The sequence below is a fragment of the Glycine soja genome, chromosome 9 (genome assembly GCF_004193775.1).
Source record: "Glycine soja cultivar W05 chromosome 9, ASM419377v2, whole genome shotgun sequence".
Taxonomy (NCBI): domain Eukaryota; kingdom Viridiplantae; phylum Streptophyta; class Magnoliopsida; order Fabales; family Fabaceae; genus Glycine; species Glycine soja.
Window position 1 is genome coordinate 38,892,682 of NC_041010.1, and position 19,326 is coordinate 38,912,007.

General features: G+C 31.3%; 1 long non-coding RNA gene and 1 pseudogene across 1 annotated transcript; one reads left to right on the plus strand and one right to left on the minus strand.

The window, feature by feature from the left end:
* Positions 1 to 241: 241 nt before the first annotated feature.
* On the minus strand, positions 242 to 1,888 carry LOC114367548. Its single transcript, XR_003657237.1, has 3 exons — positions 1,536 to 1,888; positions 1,148 to 1,260; positions 242 to 726 (listed from the first exon to the last, which is right to left on the minus strand). It is a non-coding gene; the product is annotated as an uncharacterized LOC114367548 (long non-coding RNA).
* A 3,996-nt stretch (positions 1,889 to 5,884) lies between these two features.
* LOC114368475 lies at positions 5,885 to 8,575 on the plus strand (annotated as a pseudogene).
* Positions 8,576 to 19,326: the final 10,751 nt, after the last annotated feature.

The following is a 19,326-nucleotide window of genomic DNA, read 5'->3' on the forward strand; positions in this document are numbered from 1 at the left end:
ATTATATAATTTATTTTATATATATATATATATATATAATTATAATCTTAAATATTGATTTTGATATTTTAACCGTATATATATATAGATGTGCGGTATTTGTGAACTTGTTATTATAAACGTTTTCACTAATTAGTTGAATAAACTGCATTAGTCACTGCCAATTTATCATACACGTGCAAAAATTATATAAATAGCAATAACAAAAGTAAAATCCCATTTTTTGGGGGTATGGATATATAATTGAAAGAAAAGATATAGAAAAAAAGGAGAAAAATTGATAAATATGATAAATGATGTAATGAAAAATAAAAATAAAGATAAAAAAGGTGAAAATGAGATAGAAGAGAAATTGTGGACGATAACAATGACATAAATAATTAAATTAGGTTGGTTTTGTTGGTGACTAGATATATTTGATCACATCAAATCTGGAATTAGGAAGCCTGATCCCTTTGTAATCCGTACGTCGTCCATTGACTGATGATACAGAGGCCACATTTGCGAATCAGTGAACAATTGTGGCGTACTGATCACTTGGAAAATTCTGCAAAGTATATGCCCTACAATATGTCATGTCCATTTTGGATCCGTACATTATTAGTTTAACTCGCTGGCTTCCATAATTTTTCAATGTAGAAAATTCCCATTTTCATTTTGCCCTTTAATTTTCCACAATGCAAGTGGTAGTAGTAGACCAGTCCTTAGGTGCGAATCACTGTTTGACTGATTTTTTTTTTTTCATGAAAGAAGAAAAATAATGAGAATATATTACCTTAATTAAGGTGTCATAAGTATCCCCAAACTCTAAAAAGTATATATGCTTTAGATAGGAAAAAGATTAGAGGACACCAAATGTTATTTAGAGGACACCAAGATGGAAAAGAGTGAAACAAGGAAAAAAAATGTGATAGGTGTGATATGATATGATAAGAAAAGAATAATAGATGTTGATAAAGTGTTTGCTATATAGAGGTGTTTATATATTATCACTTCTTTAGTTATAAGAAAAAGAAGAAAACAAAAACCAATTTCTATCTAGTCTTTGATCATTGAAGACATTATTATGTTATGATTACTTAATACTCAAGTAGAGCAAAATATAATCAAGCTTCCTAAAAGAAGAGGTATATGGAAAGAGAATTACAGCACTTGCTCAGGCTAACTCATTTGTTCATCTTCTCAGTTTAAATAGCTTTTACCCATACCATCAACGAACAAATTCATGATCTTCAAAAGCCACAACTGGTGCCCGTCTAACTGCAAAATGCAAAGGCACATGGTCATTATTATTAAATGCCTAAATATTTATCTAAGAAGCTGATGGTTATGAATAATAACTGAAATTTTCAGAGGTGAAAATCAAGCTGGTTAAATCATGAAGAAGGAAAAGAGAAGTTTCACGCAAGTTATATGTGTATGTGTGTAAACATTTATATGACGATGATCATCATCATATATATATATATATATATATATATATATATATATATACTAATTAATTATGAATTTAACTTTAGAGGACTAATGATTACACTGTTTGAGTAATGGAAGATTGAGTTGTGAGAAATGGAGGGGCAGTGAAGGTGTGGATGACAGAAGCCTAGAGAGCACAAAGGAGTGAGATGCAATTGCTTTCCCGTTCCATATTTTTATGCATATCACTATCTGTGCTCTCTATCTTCTGTCAACAACCCTATCAACTAGATCCTCCCTTCCTCTTCTCCCCAATATTCCTTCTTCACATACTGTTCATAAAAAAAAAGAAAAAGAAAATCACATAACAAGAAAAGAATAGTCAATTAGTCATATATATGCGGTGATGAGAGGGGATAAGAAGTGATATATATAAAAATGTAGGATAGTTGGGTTTTGAGTTTTTGGAACTGGGGAGTGTGTTGGATTTCTCACCAGCCAAGAGCACCTATTTATAGAAAAAAATGAAAAGGAGAAGATTGGTTCCAACTCACTAGAGAGAATGGGTGAAAGAGGCATAATACTATTCCACTAGCTAGTACCACGTCCAATGACCCTTTTCCATGTACTCAAAATTTTGTAACCGCTTTCATGAAAAAAAAAATGTATATATCCTCCAAAAAGGACACCTTTGGTAACTTCCCAATCTATTCACGTACTCAATGTAAAACCATGCATGCCAAATTGGCTTGTCAAAGATTTTAATCTCTAGCTCCATGCCACACCCTAGCAATTAAGCTAATTCTTATAATATGGTTGTGTTGTGGTATATGATTTTTGAGGCACAGTAATGGTGTGACCTATTCAAAATATATTCAGTGCAGTATTACGTGATGTACCACAGGGTCCATTCTTCACTCCAATTAGGACAGTTACTGATATGATATGTACCCATGTGCAATGGGATTTCTGTAAATCTTGTGAGATCATCATCATATATTTTTCCAAGAGCTACTATAACAGAAATCCAAATTCTATAGAGTTGTTGTGATTTCTGTCTTCTCCTTCACTTACTATGAGTGGCCTGTGGGGCCCACTATTCAAACACTCCATTGTTCGTAGGGACCTTGGCAAGTGAAGCTGTCTAGTGGTTCAGAAAATTGTTCAATATGTAAGTTAATATATGGTGACAAAATACTCTCTCTCATAAATATAGAAGTATACTAATTCTTTTAAGTTAAGGCACTCTTTTTTATTATTGGTAAAAATTACTAAAAAAGATGAGATTTATTTTTATTTATAATTTTGAATAAATTTTAACTAATAATTAAGACGGATCCATGAATAAATTAACTAAATATTTATTATTAGTATTTGAAAAATTATAGATGAACACCCAATATGATAATGAATACCTACTGAGAGAAAGATAAAAAATGAAAAAAAATATAAGTTTTATAAGTAATATGATTTGATATAAAGAGATAGAGAAAAATATTTTTTTTTGTTAGGTGTATAAAAAATATGAATGGTCATGTATCATCACTCTTAATTAGTATTTATAAATAAAAAAATCATATATTGTGACAAAAATATAACATCTGTTAGCAAAAAAAGTCCAATATATTTTAAATATATATATTTAAAAAAAAAATTGGGGTTCACTCACTTGAACCAATCTTGCTAATAATATATATATATATATATATATATATATATATATATATATATATATATATATATATTCCTAGACTTGGAACCTGAGGATTGCTGTGGCTTGTGTCAATTGATTTACCCTATTTGGAGCTATATATGGCTCTTAGAAGAAACCTAACCACACAATCCTTAAACGTCGTGGACGATGCTTTATATACGCATGGTTGGGAAGTCACCATCAACAAGCAGATTCATAAATTCAGGCTACTAGGTGTGGAAAGTTTTCTGGGTGTTCTTGTCTATCTTCTTGCCCATCCTGTTTCTTGTAATATTATGTCTCACCAATAATTTTTAACATTGAATACATTAAAAAAATTGTCATTTTCCAAGGGACAAAAGTGTTAGAATTACTTTCACTATATATATTGTTTTCAAATCAACCAAAAGTTAAATTCGTCATTATACATAATGAATTTATACTAATGATATCACACATTATACTAATTAATATTTGATTTATTAATAGTACGGGTAAATAGCCAATTTCTTTTTTTATTTACACTCACTATTAATTTAGTCTTTGTACTATAAAAATGATTAATTTAATCCACAATTTTATAAATTACTAACAATTTAGTTATATTGTTAAGTATTTTTCTTTTTCGTTAACGTTTTTGATGACGTGACATGTGAAATACAACATGACAAATGCACGTGATGAAAGTGAAAGTCACACACTAAGCAAGTATGTGTAAACCAAATTGTTAGTTGGAGTATGTGTGTTTTTTTTTTATCTTTTATTAAGTCCCAAAAAAATTGGTCATTCATTTATTCTCTTTCTTTTTACCTTTTGAGAAAGAGGTTGAACTGTGAGTACTAGGTTTGCTCTACTTCTGGCCTTTGCATTGCCAGTGCCCATGATGACATGGCGGCAGACAATGACATTTGGTTTGTTATCGCCATTTTTGTTCACCTATGCATTGGAAACTAACTTGATGAATGTTTGGATTTCTCATAACCTTGTAAGGCCTGCAGTTGATATAAAGTTAGTTTTGAAAGGTATTTTATTTGGTACCGCAAAAAGGGTTGATGATGGTTTAACTTCATTTGATGATAATAAAGATGTATTAGTTATGTGTATTGAACAAAATTTACAGTTTAATGGTACATGTTGCATTTTAATATTCATAATATTATTGATGATTATTTTGTTATTAAATTATATTTGTTAGGGATCATTTTATTGTTAATGAAAAAAGTATTATAAAAAAATTAAGAAGTGCCTTTGTCTCAAATAGCCATTCCCTTTTGTAAATTTTAAAATCAAAATAAAAAAAATTCACTAACACTTTAGTTTAAAATACTATTGACTAACGTCCCTGCATAAGTTGGAACTTTGCATCCGCTGCCGTGTACTCCCTTACTCCCCAATTCATTTTTCTCAGCTACAACCATGCTATTTGAAAAGTAGTAACTGCACTTTATACTTGAAAGTATGTGAACGGTAAATAACAAATTGCTATTGTCATATATTTCTATACCTTTTTTCTTAATTTTGAGAAAGGTAGTGATATTTTTTTTGTCTTTTCCTCTCTCTACCTCTCTCTCTCAAACTAATTAAAATAGTAAAAAAATGAGATATATATGTAAAACCAATTACAAATAACATTATTTATGATAATTATAAGGTTCACTTGATATTTTTAGTTCTATAGTTGTCATAAACTTATATTTTCCCTCCAAATGAAAAATTGATAGCAATACTGCAGTTGAGGAGGCCCACCCACCTCAATGATTTCATGTGAATCAAGTTTAGGATAAGGACAAGGTTGTTGAGCTGTTGAATATTTCTTCTTGCACTATAGTAGTTGGTTATAACAAACCTAAGATGTTTGCTGCATTTTGTTTTGCTTTATTTCCTGCAATTTGTATCCTCATGCAACTGGCCCATTGATTGGCAATGCTTATCTTTCTGTTGTAACCTTATAAATACCACCAAAAATGAATAAAACAATGAAGAGAATTATCATCCATTTCCTTATTTTATCTTAGCATAGTAATAGATCCTAACAATTTGGTCTGACTTGCCTCCTGCAATGCCCGAACACAACACCCGTCAGGCCACCACAGACCGCCTCGAATAGGCTGTCAACCGTCTTACTCAAGGTCAGCACACCCTCACCTAGAATCTATCCACCATGACTACCAAGTCTCAGGAGTTGGCCGTTAAGCTCGACTCCATCTTTGACCAGTTATCAACTCTTACAACCACTCCATCATCTCCCAAATCACCCCCGTTTCACTCCTACGTCAACCACATTGATCTGCAAACTGTGGAAACCATGAAGTCACCACCAACAACCAAATCTCAAAGGTCACCTATGGTTTTCGCAATGCCAACAACAACGATGGAGCAACAAAGCACAACAACCATGCTGACTACGCCTCCCATGGCTGCTTCCCACCTCCCTTCATGGTGGCCACCACAATCGCCATTGCATCCACTCAGCTATCCACCACACCCTTGCATTTATACTACTCTCCACAGGCCCTTTTCCCTTTGTTACCATGCCCATACCCATCACCACCATCTCCATTCAACGCTTACTGTGACCCTACAACTGTCCAACATCTATTTGATGGTTAGGTAGTTGATGCATGCCAACTATTTAATGATACAGGTTGGGTAATAGATGCGACATATGTGCGCACCTTTAACAAGAGTTTCTATTCTGGTACGACATCTGTGATGCATATCAACTATTTGATACTTTATTCGTTCCATTTGAATTTGTGTAAACACAAGAAACAAATGGATCAATTCAAAGGACAACCTTGTTTTCTAAAATTCTTCGTTCCAAAATGCTACAACATTAGGCTCAAGATCAACCTCATCGCGCACCGTTTTGCAAGTTTCGCCATCGTCAACCCCGACATTGTCATTGCCACCTCTTTCATCGTTCTCAATACTACCAAACTCTCTGTTAGCAACGACGCCATTTCATTCACCAACCAAGGTTCCTCCAAGGTTATTAAACCTTCTCGAGTTAAGTTGTTTGAAAATGATGAGATTATGGTTTTAGAGTTCACAGAGGAATTACCTATTGGCTTCAGTGTCTTGTCCATTCGCTCTAAAGTAATCTTGAATGATAGAGTGAAAGGCTTCTATCGAAGTACCTATGAGCACAATGGTGAGAAAAAGAGTATGGCAGTTAGACAGTTTGAACCAATTGATGCCAAGCAATGCATCCCTTGTTGGGATGAAGCTGCTTGCAAGGCTACTTTCAAGATCACGTTGGATGTGACTTCAGAGCTCGTTGCTCTTTCCAACATGCCAATTGTTGAAGAAATAACAGATGGAAATCTCAAAACAGTCTCATATCAAGAATCACCAATTATGTGGTCAAAGTTCGAGTGTATTATCAAGTTGGTAAGGCAAACCAAGGGAAATTTTCATTTGATGTAGTTGTGAAAACTTTGGAACTATACTAGGGTTACTTTGCGACTCCTTACTCGTTGCCAAAATTGGATATAATTGTAATCCCTGATTTCGGTGTTGGAGCCATAAAGAACTATGGTTTAGTTACATATCGAGAGCCTACTTTGCTATATGATGACCAACATTTTGTTGCTGCAAATCAATAGAGGGTTGCAATTGTAGTAGCTCATGAACTAGCACACCAGTGGTTTGGCAGACACATTTGTGGCTGAATGAGGGGTTTGCAACATGGGTGAGCTATTTATCCACTGATAGTAGTTTTCCTGAGTGGAAAATATGGTCTTAATTTCTTCATGAATCTGCTAATGGTCTTTAGTTGGATGGACTTGTGTTAACTCATCAGCAAGTGCATCAATTCGTCCAAGTAGTATTTTAAAATGAAAGTCCGAGTGTCAAGTCCATAGAAACTTTGACTATAGTCAGAGTTTGTGTATTTCCAATTTTCAAGTAATTAATGAATTGATTCGAATATTTGTAACATGTGACATTAAAAGTAAATTGACATAAATTTAAACTAATAAGCTAGCATGTACAAGGGTGAGAAAAATAAACACTTGAAGCAGTAAAGTGACGGTCGATGCAGAATTACGAGCATGTTGGGGCTTAGCCTACGAAAACCACCTTTGATGCAATATTAATAATTTTTCTCTATTCAATATTATTTCAATTATCACCTACATCTACTCATATACTCTAACCATGATTCCTCACACAAAAAACCTAATCTACCTAATTTCTCCCCTAAACCCTTAAGAGATAAACTAGACAAATTGCATTATACACATAGATGCATAAAATAGGCTAAATAACATCATTCTATCCTTGGAAATGAATTATTTAGATGTTATTTTTCAGTTCTTTAGAGATAAACATTTCTCAATGCTTAAACCCTAAAACATAACATGAGCATGGATGATCAAGCTACAAATATGAAAATAAGCACAAAAAAGAGACAATAAAACTGAAATAACATTAAATAGATAGTAAGAATCATTACATCAAGAATGTTTGGTTGCTAAACTCCCAACAATGGGTGGTTTAGTCTCTCATTGTCATGAGAAGCTTACAAATACAAAATGGGATGAAGATGGTGAAAGAGAATGGAGGAAATGGAAAGGAAATGAAAGCAAGGCTCCCAATGGTTGATTCTCCCTCCAAAATGGACGTGCCCTAGCTCTGGTTTTATGGGAAAATTTGAATGAATGCATTCCTTTTTTTCCACTTAAAACGCATCACCGTCATGTTTTTTGACATTCTGTGCGCTAAGCAAGGAGTAAGTGGTCATGCACTAAGCGAGCTTGCACGTGATATTTGACTTCCCCATGTGGCTTCTTCGCGCTAAGGGAGGGTTGCATACTGAACGACCGTGACGCATTGAGCTAGTGTGACGCGCTGAGTGAGACTCTCCAGATCTTCAACTTCTCTTCCATGCCTTCTTTTGCATTTCTACAAAAAAAAAATACCACCAAAATACTATAAATCTACCAGTTTGAGTACCTACTGGATAAAAACTGAGAAGATGCCAAAATCCTAACATTTAACACAAAAAGAAGCAATAAAAGAGGAGGAAATCATGCTTGTGAGATTGATGAAATATTTGATACAATAAGTTATAGAAAAGGTACATCTGTAATTAGGATGCTGCATAGATATCTTGGTGCCGAATGCTTTCAGAGGTCTCTAGCTTCATATATAAAAAGACATGCTTGCTCAAATGCTAAGACTGAGGATCCATGGGTTGCACTTGAGGAAGGATCTGGTGAACCTGTGAACAAGTCAATGGCCTTATGGACAAAGCAGAAGGGATATCCTGCTGTATCTGTTAAAGTCAATGATTGAAAATTGGAATTTAATCGGTCACAATTCTTGTCAAGTGGTGTTATAAAGAACAAAAATTTGATACGTGGCCAACCAAATCCACATGAAATACATCAACATCATCCTGCATTTCATGATTCTACATTTCCCAAAGGAAGTTGGATAAGAGGCTTCATATGTTTTTAGTGAAGACAACATCCTTGACTGGAAATGGGACATCGCCACCTCTCCTCCTGCCATACTAGTTCTGCTGCAATGGTTTGGATTGGCTACTCCAGAAGACATGGCCTGGGAGCAATAAAATACTTTGCGTGCGACTTACAACCTTGAGGGCAAGGTTGTTTTTTCAGCAGAGGGTGATGATAACAACATTGCAGTTGATGACAACAATGCTGCAATTCCCACCAGGCCCAAGAGGACAACAAGTAGGCCCACTCACCTTAATGATTTTGTGTGAATCAAGTTCTGGATAAGGACAAACCTAGGATATTTGTTCAATTCTGTTATGCTTTATTCTTTTGCAATTTGTATCCTTGTGCAGCTGACCCATTGATTGATAATGCTTATTCTCCTGTTATATCCTTATAAATACCACCAAAAATGAATAAAACAGTGAAGAGAACATTTCCTTATTCTATCTTAGCATAATAATAGCTCCTAACAAAAACGGTAAATTTTAGTCCATTCACATGTTTATTAGTTAAGTTTTTTTTCATGTTGCTAATATTATTGCTACAAAATTTGTTCTGAGGATGTAAAATCACTACAAGATTTTTTAGTGTAAAATCATTAAAAAGTTTCTTTCATATATGACAGAAAAGAGAGAGAAATAATGATTGACCTATACCTATTGCATTCCTTGTCATCATCTTCCAATGCTACATTGGATGAAAGTGATGAATTTGAAACTACCACCTTCGAAAGTTCTTTGAAGGGCACGCCCTGTCCTTATATGTAGGCTTTCCATGTCAATAATTGCATTGCATCTGGGTCAAGGAGTAGTGGTAATAGTTCAACCATTAACCTACCCGAATATGAATATAGTTCATCTAAATCATTAGAGAATCTAATAATCCAAAAATGATGAGTGTTTTTCGGCAACTTTAAACAAATCATGGTTTCAGTTATTCACTACTGGAACTGCAGGTGATACTTTTCGATCACATTGATTGTTTTGGGAATTTTACATCGGTTTATTGAATTGATAGACTCACCAGTGTAGAAAAGAAAACTTTTTTTAAATCGGTTACAAAAACAATTGGTGCAGAAAATTCCAAACAAATCAACATCAATTTGCTTAGCTCCAAACTGTCTCGAATAATCTTCATTCCAATCTCTCACCCCTTAATCTAGTTGCCATGAATTCAACAAACCTCAATGTTCAACAACCCTAAACCCAATCAACATCAATATGCTCAACAACCAAAAATTCAAACTCCCATACTGTGAATCAAACAAGCTAACGCGCCTAGTTAGCGTGCTTCCAACAAAGCAAATTCCAAAGAAGAGAAACTCTGAATCGTACAAAATCTCTAACCTCTCCCAGTGTTTGCAATCAAATAAGAATATATATATATATATATATATATAAGTGGAAATCCTAATATAATTGAAAATTGGGATTTGAATTGAATTGAATGGAAAGAAGAATTAAGGAAGTAGGCAAAACTCGTTGCATTCTCGCTCCTCCTAGATTTGCTTGCAAAACTCTTGCTACGCTTCATGTTTATGTTTCTCCTTCCACACGTTCTCTATGTTCCTCCGACTCTAGTGTGTCATTAATTGCTTCTTGTTCAAAAACGTTAGCACCATTCCTGTCTCTGAGTCTTATTTGATTTCAGGAACAAAAGCAACAACACAAACTCAAAACCCTAATTTGTAGATTCTAACTATTTGGAAAAAAAAGGAGACGAGAAGAAAATGAAGATGGGCATGCATATCCACGCGAAGCATAAGGGGCTAACGTTTGAAAATGAAATCTTTTTACATTGCTTACAATTTTAATCAATGTAAAAAAACAACTTTCTATATTGCCTAAAATTTTAATTGATGTAAAAACACTTTTTCATTAGTTAAAATTAAACCCATGAAAAAAATTATTTGCAAATTGTCACCACATATTTTCAACATCGATTCTCATATAATAGTGAAAAACAGTGAGGTCGATAAAATGCATTTTTCACAAGTGAGTTTTTTTTATGCGAAAGAAATTTCTTGCAGTTTAAGACTTGCTAGAAATTTTGTAGCAATTTTATATTGCGAGGAAAATTTTGTAGCAATGTTAACAACGGCCACATCAATCACATCAGTAACAATGTTAACCATAGTGACCAAAACTTAACTTAATTATATACATGTGTAAGGTCTAACACAAGTCTTTCATATAATAAGAAAAAAAATCATAAAATAAGGACAACTGTAGGGATCAAAATATCAATTAAACATAAATGTAAACTGCGAAAAAAAATGAAGAAGTGATAAAAATAAAAGAAAAATAATAAAAATGAAATAAAAGAAAAGTAAAAACACATAAAGAGGACAAGTCAAAGTAAATGAATTTTAAGTATGATTAGATGGAGATTACTTTGTTATCTACTTTTATATTATATTATAATATAAATGATTTATTATAATTTAAAATATAATTTATATATTCAAAGTTATTTATTTATTATAAATTTAATTAATAGTATATTTTATGTATTAAAAATTAATTATTATTAATTTTAGTTATACAAAAATCAATATTTATCATGTGTAAAACCAACTTATACAAATTCACGATCAACAAGTTAACCTCGTTTTCTGAAACAGTAAAGAACAAAAGAAGATATAGTGCAAAACTTACTTTCTTGTTAGATTCTAGATATATCCTTCCATTGACATATACCTTTCTTAATTTAGAAGTTTATCAAATGCATTTTAAAGTATATAACATATCATTAGATCCTAAGCTATCAAAAAAAGATTCTAACCTACCAAAAAAATTATATTTTTTTCTTAAATTATTAACATTTTTGTTCATTTTGTTTTTGAAATGTAAAGTGTAAACATGTACTATTGTCAAGTAAATGGTGGTATTAATTTGTCGGCTCTTCCCAACATTTCCGTCAAATAATTGCACTGTACATGTTTGTCGTATTCACTTTAATTATATATCAATATCATTTTTTTAAAATGCACCAATTTTCTTTCCAGTACCTATATAATGGTGATTTATCAGTGACCATCTTTATGAAAGGTATTTTTCAATTGATAAACTAATAGGAGAGTAAAAAAATTTAGCACAAGAAATTAAATAGTTAAATTTTAGATTAAATTACTAACTATTTTTAAAGTGGTTACTAATGTAAACTAATGTTATGGTCAAATTATTAAAATAAAAAGTTATTAGCTACTAAAGAGTGGCAGGAAATTGGACACACACACATATGCATGGTATGCGAGTCGTGATTATTTAATAAATTTCAAATGTAATTTATTAAAAGTATTATTAATAATCCTTTTAAAACAATAATATTATAATGATACGAGTTTTCTTAATGAAAATAAGTATGAATCGTTGACATTTATGTTTCTTTTTCGTTTTAACACATTTAAAACATTTGGGTCTATTTGCTTAAAGAATTTTTTGTGTCACATAATTATATAAATATCTTCTTTTTATTTTCAGCAATGTAAAAAAAATGGAAACATAATTTTTGTTGTTTGCATTTGTTTTTTTATATAAATGTTTAGAAACGGAAATAAAATAAAAATAAGATAATAATATTTTTTTGAAATTATGCTTAAAAATAGAAAATGAAATTGGATTGTTTTTTAAATGAATCCAGTTTTGTTTGTTAAAACTTTTCTCATAATTTTGTTAACAAACTTTTTATAAAAATACTTCCGTATCAAATATACTATTGCTCCAGCTTAAACTATTCATCTGAGCTTAATTGCTCGTGTTTACTTCTTATGTGATTATTTTAATTGAACTGAATGACTTAGCTTGCATGTTTAAATATTGTGATTAATTGACTTTTGTTTAACGTTCAGATTTGTGCACTTCAACCGTGTGTATTTTAAAAAATGATCATTAATTTCTGATGTGTGGACCGGTGATCTTCTGAGCTATCAAATTATAATGGGTAGAGTACGACTGTCTTGCTGCAAGTGAAAGAAAGGAGTTGGTTCTAAAGGCATTAACTATTATTATAAAGATTAGGACATGTCTTGAATTTGAAAAGAGTGCAACATTTATCAATCATGCGTGACAGAGAAGAGGGTGTGTGTTAATTGCCAATTGGACAAGGATATTCCCACAACATATTGCAACATGCCAGGAAGCATGGAGAGAAGAGGAAAATCAAGAGCATCCCTCAACACACATTTCTTATCTTTTCTTGTGCACAATTCCATTAGCAAACGGAAGAAAAACTTGAAGGGCTACGTAGATATGAAAAATACAATAAAATAAAACTGAGCATATCATTGCATTATTTAAAGTAAGACACATCTAACGTCATTTATGCTCAACACATGTCAGCACCCCATACCTTCTTTCCACATTAGGTCCTCACTTGGCCCACTTCAGTGGCTGGGAATCAGAGACTATATAAGCTGCCACAGAATGTGGACACTGTTGGTCTGCCATTGGAGAAATCAGCTTATATCTCTTAGGAACCTATTGGACTTTCCCTTTTTGGGTTTAGGACGGTTCTTCATGTGTGGTCATTTCTTAGGGCTTTATTGGATTTTTTTTTCCATCTGGGTACCACATGCATGCTCAACTTGATTGGCCAATTAAAGGTTCTCCATGGAAAAAGTTGGGACGAGTCAGGGAAATTAGGCAAAGTTAACCAAACAGCATCACATTATTGTTGCCAATATCTTGATGGCTTTTTGTGGAATTATGGTTGGTATCTTTGAAAACTACTAGTCATACGTACATAGCTAGTGTTTAGACCACGAATTGAAGACCCCTAGCTTTGAGATTTATATGAATCGTAATATAAAGGGCATTCAGAATATTAAAAGCACTTTTCAGTGGTGACTTCTACTGAACTAGCAGAGAACAGAACATTTGCATGTGCAACAATTGTAGGGTAGGGCACAGAATGAGAATGACGGAAAGGGATCTGAAAATGATGATTAATTATGGGATATATGAAACAGTAGAGTTTAATTAAGCCACTTTGCATGTTTTAGACAAATACTAATTAGGGAAATAAACTGTTCATACCAATAACAAGAAACTTAGACCAATACTAATAGTGGGTCACCAGCCACCATCTAAATTCCATTGCATGTATTGTGGTGGCTATGCGCTATTATAAATTTATAGACAAACTAGGATTCTTGGGTGTTTTTGGCGTTATTATTCATTTAGAATTAAAATTTCATTTCAATAATTTGTAAATAAAGATTTTCATTAATGCTCAACAAAATTTATAAGTAAAACTCCAATTCTAATTGAAAATAGCATAAAAAATACTTATAGACTATATCTAAGTTTTGTCGTATTATTATATATTTATATTTTTTGAATGGCATCAGCAAGTGCAGCCGCAGGGCGCGCTTGTCCCTTCCGATTTCTTTATTGAAGTTACAGTATGGCTCTAGAGAATATGGTTCTTTATTGGAGTAACAGGGAGTTGTGACTTTTATCGAATTTTTTACCCTAAAAATAAAAAATAAAATAAATATTTATTCAAATAATATATGTGAAAACATACTTAAATGAATGCTACGAAATATAGTGAAAGGTGAGAAATTGATTCCCCCAAATCAATTTCTCACTTGCACAGTTTTATTTTTTATTTCTTTTAAAAAAACTCAGTTCAAAAAATGATTTAAGTTTTTTTTTCTGGTTTTTATTTTTTTGTTATTTCTTTTAGTTTTTTTTTAAATTTCTTTTTTCCTTTTTAATTATCTATATGCTGATACAAAAAAATTATCATAAATTGTTAAATGAAATTTTGTATAATTTTTACACTTTTTCTTAATACTACATTGTTATTTTATTACCTTGGATAATTCAAATCATTTTTTTATTTTCACTAAATAACTCTAATTATTTTAAATAAATTATTTTTTTAATTTATTTTACTACATTGTAATTATTCATGCATTAAAAGTGTAATTATTCATTATATATGAAATTTAATTAGTTATTTTTTTGTTTGTTTTATCTTGGTCTTTTTATTATTTTAGGTTTGCTTAATTTTTATATTATAGACATATTTAGGCACAAAAGAATAATAGAAATAAAAGTAGAAGTTAAAACAACATCATTCACCAAGTTTCTTTAAGAAAAAAAGTGCAAGATTTATGAATTGAAAATGTTAATTTTATCATTATGTTCATTCTATATAATATAATATGGCTAAAGTTATAATATGCATATAGATAAAGAAAAGTCATAAAATGTATATTATACCAACAAAATATTTTTTATATAATTAATTAAATATAAAATAAGTCACACACACACAATCTTTTTATGTATAATTAAATATAAAATAAATTATGATTATTTATTTTAAACATTAATTAAGAATATAAAATAGCAAGTAAACTATTAAGAACACTTACACATATTTTGTTGAACACATTCCTTTCATATATTTTATTTTAAAATATTTTACTAAAATAGAATAAAGTTGATTTAAAAATCATTTAGTTAAAAATAGCAATATGTATTCAATTAATTTTACATTTTTAAAATAAAAAATATTGGACAATAGCTCACCCTAACATACATTTCAATTCCTTTGTATTTTCATTTTATTTGATTATTAAAATACATATTTGGAATAAAAAAAAACATATGCAACCGACAAATTGAATTAAACATGTTTTATTTATTTATTTTGTTTAGGAGAAAGAATTAGATCACTTAAGTATAATGTATTTTTCTTAAATTCTATTCTAGATAAGATATGTATTTTTTATAAATACTTAAGTAAATTATATTTATATTGAGTTTTAAATATATGCATTTTTCTTAAATACTATTCTAGATAAATTATACTTTTATAAATATTTAACTAAATTATATTTATATTGAGTATTTAAATATATATTTTTTTATTAAATAATATTACAGATAAATTATATTTTTTATAAATTAATATATATAAATTAGTAAAATAAATTTTTTTATAAAAAAACAGTGAATTTTTTAACAAAAACTGTAAGAGAAAAATAGAAAAATAATTTAAAAAATACTAAGAGAAATAACAAAAACAAAACCTTGTTTACAAATCGGTTCCTGGAGAACCGAATCCTAAAGTGCATTTTTTTAAAAACAAAATCGTGCAAGTGAGAAATTAGTTTGAGAGAAACTGGTTTCTCATATTGTACAGTATTTTATATCATTCATGTAAATTTATTTTCACATATATTATTTAGATAAATATTTATTTTTTGTATTTTTGGAGTGAAAAATTCAACTTTGGTCGCTCATTTGTTAATTACTGTATATGAAATACATTAAACTGCAATTGAAAATCGTACTTTTAGTCCCCACAAAATCACGACGGAGAGATTATGGAAGAAAGCTACTATTAAACTTATCATGCATGTTTATCTAAAACCTATAAAAACCGCTCAAATTTCATAATGTGTTGATCCGAGTGAAGGGAATTTATATTCCATTTTCATCTGATTATATTCCGTGAGATTAGCTCCGATCACTAAGCGTGGCCGGGTGAGTGAGAGAATATTCTCAGAAACTACAAAAACGTCTCTAAATTAAAACTAATAACAATCTATCAAAAGTTGAACAAGTCTTTCTTGTATCCAATCCCAGATATATACAATTTAGGTGCAAATATATAGAATTTATTCGGAATGTTCCAACTAAATTTGAACTTAATATCATATACTTTTCTATCAAAAGCTAGAACAAGTCCCCTTCATTAAATTTTTTCTTTTCTTTTGATGGTATACTAAAAATGATAATATTAAGATGTTTTTTCTAATAACATATAAAGTAAGACATTTTTTGTTTGCTAAAATCATAAACATTTTGAAACGATCGGCATCCAATTTTAGATAAATATTTTGAGATAAAATAAAAATGGAAACGGAAAAAGGGTCTAAGGACGATGCATTTCGTGGGTCTAGCTAGAATCTAAACTGCAATATTTTGTAAGTGGGTGAGTGGTCCAGACATATCATTATACTGAGATTGGGGATTGACTGGTTCATTCATGTACTCTTTGCTAGAACATGCAGTTGATGCTTGGTAACGAAGAAATTGCATGTTAAGATTTGTAATCACCATCTTTAAGTTGATGTTCGATCTCTCTTGGAATACCATATATTATACTCGAGTCAAACTTAATTAAGGCGGATACACACATACATATAAAACTTAAAGTGGAGTACCATGACGTGGTGTATAGTCCACGCATGGAACAAAAATAACATGAAAATTTTCTGGGGCATGGTCTCCATCCTTTATTTTGGAGGAATTGGTAAGACACCCACATCTGCAAATTAAAACAGCTAGCTAGATGTTGTCAACAGTTTCCAGATATTCAACTAATTTTTTTTTTCAGATCATACACGATCACTTGATGATAATTGTCTACTAAAAAACTAAGAGAAGTGTTAAGCCAAGAAAGTGTTAACATATGTCAAATATTCTATTAGCTAATATTAGACAATCAAATATTATATTAGTTGTACGGTAATTCGTACAGCTGCCATTCATTTAATAGATATAGAACCCTCATTTTTAGATTAAAGCAAAACCTCTCTAATCTCTAGTAGCAATAGAAAACGTACTACATAAGCTATTATTGATCATTATTTTTGAATCTCTCTGTTCTTTTCAAAGAACACTGGTTTCTTATGGTAGAAGAAAGAAAAACTACAAGTGAATGATCAAGTACAATGCTCTAACCTACACCATTCTCTAACTATGCTATTTTATAGAAGAACTATAAAAAAATACCAGACATAACTAACTTAAACAAAATTCGGTTAAGTTGGTTATGTTAGCACAACAATTCTCCACCTTGGTTCATTAACACACTAAAATCAATCTCCCTTTAGTTGGATTAGGTTGAGGTAGTGGAAAAACTCTGTACTTAGGAGTGGCTTTATGATCATATCAGCAAGGTTGTGCTCAGTTGAAATATTCACCACTTTCATTAACCCTCGATCAACAACCTCCTTGACAAAATGAAGCTTAATGTCAATGCGCTTTGTCCTCTCATGGTGTACTGAGTTCTTAGACAATTGAATAACACTTTGATTGTCACAATGGATTGAAGTGACCTGGTTTTGTATCTTCAATTCTCTTGCAATGCTTTCTAGCCATAAGGATTCTTTCACTGCCTTAGTTAGAGCATTGTATTCAGCCTCAGTGGTTGATACCACTTTCTACAAGGTAGCTTTCCAAATCATTGTAGTACCAAAAGCAGTAAAAACAAACCCAGTAAGTGACTTCTTTGTGTCTAAGTAGTCAACATAATCAGAATCTGCAAAACCCTCAATTGCAGTTTCATTCCTTCTCTCCCTGGCTCCACCATAAAGCAACATCCTTTCATTGAACCTTTAATGTATCTTAGTATCCATTTCATAGTCTGCCAATGAGATTTACCAGGATTTGCCATGTATCTGCTGACAAGACTTACATGTTGGAATTTTAGGGGATTCTTATAAAATATCAATAACCACCAGGAACACATCACGTTAAATTATCAAGAAGAGTTTTGGGAATACATGGATCCATAATGATTGATGAAGCAGACGCAGCGAAATCCGAAGAACAATCACGAACAATTGGTTTGATGACCTTCCTCAACCAAATCTCTTTATTCCTTTTGGGACCTTCGTTTTCTCTTCAGATGGGGAGAGGAGAAAACTGTTTATGATTTGATGTCTTGGGGACCATAACCATGCCTGAGGTTTTAAATCTATTAGGATTTTCACTATCCCCTAATGGGCCAAATCGGTTTCTACTCATTAAGCCAATATTAATTTTCTGTTGATAGTCTAATAGGATTACCATATTAGATCACTTATATTAAGCCCATAAAAAATGTAAATAACTAATATAAATGTTATAATGTAATATGTAGCCCACATTAATTAATTAATTAAGAATTATAAAATTTTTAACAATCTCCCACTTGGGCTTCATATTAACTTTAGTCATTTATACTACAAAAGTCTTTAGGCGCACAACTTATGCTATTTACTTTTAGACTTCCCTTAAACAATCCGGTCCATCTTATATAATAACAAGGAACCACTACGGTTTTTATCACAATCTAACATGATTAAGCCACAATGATCACCATTGTCACTTATACTTGATGACATAGATCAAATATGGATAAGCGACATGAAAATAACATGTAATGTGATCTTATTCATGTTCATTTTCAACTAATCCAAACTTTATTCTTTATAGAGATCAATCCAAAACACAACACAAATATTACAAACAAAACAAGCTCAGAATGAAATGATAAACTTTAACTTTATTTCTGCAGAAAATCCACATAATACAAATATACGAAAAGTATAAGATATAGAACACAAATGAGACTCTCACTAAACTAAGGTACTATTAGGAATTATACCCATATGAACAATGTGCTCATGAAAAACTTTAGGTACCAAAACATTAGTAAGTGGGTCGGCTAGCATGGAATCAGTTTCTATGTGTTCTATGAAAATCTGTTTATTCTGAACTCTTTCCTTAACATCCAGAAACACGATGTCAATGAATTTTGACTTCGTTGTACTCCTATTGTTGTTGGAGTATTGAACTGCTGATTCATTATCACAATAAATTCTCAATGGTCTTTCAATGCCATCGACCACACACAAATCAATGACAAAATTTCTCAGCCAAATCCCATGGTTGGATGCCTCAAAACAAGCAATGAATTTCGCAGTCATGGTTAAAGAAGCTACAAGAGTCTGTT